Source organism: Salvia splendens, chromosome 5 (genome assembly GCF_004379255.2).
Source record: "Salvia splendens isolate huo1 chromosome 5, SspV2, whole genome shotgun sequence".
Classification (NCBI taxonomy): domain Eukaryota; kingdom Viridiplantae; phylum Streptophyta; class Magnoliopsida; order Lamiales; family Lamiaceae; genus Salvia; species Salvia splendens.
Window position 1 is genome coordinate 16,978,346 of NC_056036.1, and position 4,045 is coordinate 16,982,390.

The 4,045-nt window shown below is 42.7% G+C and overlaps 1 non-coding gene across 1 annotated transcript; it reads right to left on the minus strand.

Moving 5' to 3' along the window:
* Positions 1-1,290: 1,290 nt before the first annotated feature.
* On the minus strand, positions 1,291-1,397 carry LOC121806096. The gene has a single exon (XR_006051629.1). It is a non-coding gene; the product is annotated as a small nucleolar RNA R71 (small nucleolar RNA).
* Between the last annotated feature and the right edge of the window lie 2,648 nt (positions 1,398-4,045).

A 4,045-nucleotide genomic window follows, 5' to 3' on the forward strand; every position in this document is an offset into this window, starting at 1 on the left:
GTTCAGTGCAAGCGATTGGGTTGATTAATTAATCTCAAATATGTGCTTTTGATATAGGTGTAGAACCATACAAACCTATTGAGCAACTTGGAGTGGCATATCTTTCCCATTTGAATAGTCTTTCTTTAGTTAATTGGTAGCTCTATTTTGTCTTTAGCTTTTGGAAGTCAAACCTTCAAAACAATTCATCCTTTTGTACGTCTTTCCTTTGTTTTAGAGTTAAGTAATCAATTCCTTCCCTGTGGATCGACACTCAAAGTATTACAATCGACACTGTTTTCTTGCAGTATTGCTGTAATATTAGAGCTAATTAATTAAACTTGATTGATCTTGCATATAATGTTTAATCTCTAAAATTACACATCAAGTTTTGGCGCCGTTGCCGGGGAAGGCAATAGATTGTTTAACGTCTAGTTGTTTATTTGTGTTTTATTTTATTTGATCTTTCTTTGTTTTGTGTAGGTACTCATTTCGTTTTCTTTGGAGGTGATAGCCATCTACCACGTCTGGACTTGAAGACGAAGGAGTGTTTTTTTTTCTAGGTGACATTTTCCTAACTCTTAGTTTAGGTAGTTTAGTTTTCTTTTAAGCACACACTGTTTATAGAACTTACCCCGAAGTTGTCGAGAGGTCTCGCTTTCGGTAATAGGGAAATATAGTGTGTTTGTGCTTGGTGTATTTTCTGTTGCGCAGGTTTTAAAAATAAAAAAATATATAAAAAAACAGTGGATGCACACACGATCACAGAGTACACCACCGTTTGGACTACTCTGTTATCAAAGAAGAAGAAGGGTCAGAGGTTCAGAGTTTGAGATTTTTCCGGACTATCTGAGTCCAATCAGAAGTAACTCACTCTTTGGGTTAAGTGCAGAAAGAGATCAAGAGTTAGACATTGAATCAATGGCAGAGAATAGCAATGAGATACCACCACCCGTGGCAAGGTTTGGCGACACTCTTAGATCGGGAATCGAGAACCCAGGGGAGTTTGCTTATGCAAATGATAACGTCAACATTCCACCTCACTACATTAGTTTGGTGAATGGAGGAAATCTTTTCCACAGACGGGATGATGAAGATCCGGTGAGTCACCTCAATGCCTTTTATGAGCTTACCAACTCTCATAGACCTCCAAATGTGGAGCACCATCGGATTAAGAGGGCATTGTTTCCGTTCTCATTGAGGGAGAAAGCAAGAGGGTGGTATGATTCTTTACCGGGTTACAACATAGCAATATTCCAAGAGCTGAAGACATTGTTCCTTTTGGAATATAACTCCCCAATGAAGATCGAGAAGTTGAGAGAGGAGATCACCTCATTCCGACAGAAGTATGATGAGTCTTTCGCAGAAGCATGGAAGAGATTCACAGAGATGCTAAGGAAATGCCCAAGTCATGGTTTAGCTCCGGGGCATGACCTTTTGAAGTTCTACAACGGGCTCAACAATGAAGGTAAGGGATTAGTCACTGCAGGCTCGAATGGGAACTTAGATGATTTGACGCATGATGAAGTGAGAGCCGTGTTTCAAAGGTTGGCCAACAATCAAAGGAATTGGCATAATCCAAGAAGAGCGGCTGAGAAGGCAGGAGATACATTTGGTGCTACCAAAGATGCGGAAAGGGTGACAGCCATTGAGGCTCAATTGGCGGATATAAGCACACAAATGTCTTCAATGACAAAAGCAGTTAAAATCTCTTCAACTAACTCCTCAACCTCAAGCAGTGACCGTGATGAAGTGTGGGTTGTGCCAAGGTGGACATCATACTGATCAATGTCCAAGTCTTCAAGGACACCAGTGGAGGATGTGAACTACATTGGTAACAATCGACAAGGGTCAACCAAGGAAACCAATACAACAATCAGCAGAATTGGAGGCCTCAACAAGCGAACTGGAATCAAGCTGGTCCTAGCAACAGCTCGGGTAATCAATGGAGGAACAACATTCAACCTCCGGGTTATGAGAAGAAGCCATCGGTCGAGGATCAATTGGGACAGATTCTCTCTTTCATGACTAAGAGTCAAAAGGAGAATGAGAACTTCAAAGATAAAACGGTGGAAAAGTTTGGACAGATCGATGCTACAATGAGGAACCTTGAGACTCAAATTGGACAGCTTGCCACGGCATCGCACACGAGGATTCCTAATACCATCCCAAGTAATACAGTGCCCAATCCGAGAGGCAATGAACAGTGTAAGGCAGTGGTTTTGAGAAGTGGTCGTGAGTTGGATTCGACACCATCAATGGACGGCCAAGGTACTTCCGGCATCTCACACGCAGGGGCGGATGAGATGTTAGGCTTGCATTCCTCGCACGCAGGGGCGGACGAGGCATGTAAGGGAAGTCCCGCGTTGGTGCATGGGGCCCAACATGGTCAAGAACAGGCTGCATCCGGCAGCAAGGAACATGGTGTAGAATCCGAAGTAAGTGAAAGGGTGTCAGCAGAAGAGAATGGAAAGCAGAAAGTGGAACTGGAACTACTGAAAAAGATGACGATAAGTTCGGCACAAGATCCCAAAAGTAAGTTTAACTTCCCCGATCACATGCCTCCTCCACCATATCCACCCAAGAGGAAGAAGAGGGTCCCTAAAGAGAAAAGCTTTGAGTGGATGATGAATGTGATCCGCAAAGTGAATGTGGATGTTTCACTAGTAGACCTCTTCACTAACTTCCCCAAGTTCTCCAAGTTCTTTAAAGACATGATGGCAAACAAGGAGAAACTTCAAGACGAGGGAATAGTGGCTTTGAGCATGAATTGCTCACAATTGATTTCGGGAATGATGCCAATGAAGAAGAGGGATCCGGGAAGTTGTGTGATTCCTTGTGAGATCGGTAATACAATCTTCACAAAGTGCTTACTTGATCAAGGATCGGGAATCTCACTGATGGCTCTGAAAACGGCACGTGCTATTGGACTGGAGGATAGAATGGAGCCCATCGACATTGCTCTACAATTGGCTGATCATTCGATAGTGAAGCCAACTGGAATAGTAGATGATGTCATGGTCAAGGTTGATAAATTTGTCATCCCCGTTGACTTCATAGTCTTGGACATGCCCGAGGACAAAGAGGTACCAATTCTGTTTGGTAGACCGTTCCTCGCCACGGGAGATGTTTTGCTTGGAGCGAAAGACAACTCTGTCACGTTCAGAATTAATGGTGAGCAAGTGACCATTAATGTAGAGAAAACGATGAAGCATCCTAGTGATGCAAAAGCGTGCTTTAGAGTTGACGTCCTCGATAAGTGCATTTTTGACATGATGCATTGCTCGGCAACAATGGAAGGAAATGTGTATGATAAAGGGAGTTTGGAGAGAGACTATGGTTCGACTCTTAAAGTAGATTTTGATGAAAGTGAAGATTCTCAAGTTGATCAACCAAGTTTCGAGAATGAATGTATGGTGGATACTTTCGTGGCGGATGTGAAGCCTTCAATTGAAGTACCACCAAAGTTAGAATTGAAGCCACTCCCAACGAATCTGAAATACGTCTTTCTTGGTGAGGATGAAACTGTACCGGTTGTAGTATCGGCTTTGTTGAATAATGAAGAGGAATTCAAATTAATAGAGCTACTCAAGTCACACAAGAAAGCTCTAGGATGGTCCATTGGCGACATCAAAGGAATTAGCCCCGTAATTTGTATGCATAAAATCTTGATGGAAGATGGAGCTAAGCTGGTAAGAGAGAGACAAAGACAATTGAACCCACTTATGCAAGAAGTGGTGGAAAAAGAAGTGAAAAAACTATTGAAATTTGGGATGATCTATCCCATTTCCGATAGTGAGTGGGTCAGCCCGGTGCAATGCGTACCGAAGAAAGGAGGAATAACCGTGACCGTCAATGAGAAGAATGAAGTGTTAGCACCTCGATTGGTAAACTCATGGAGAGTTTGCATGGACTATAGAAGGTTGAACACGGCAACAAGAAAGGATCATTTTCCGTTGCCATTTCTAGATCAGTTGCTTGATAGGATTGCGGGGTATTCTCACTATTGCTTCTTAGATGGATATTTGGGGTATAATCATATTGCAATTGCCCCGGAAGATCAAGA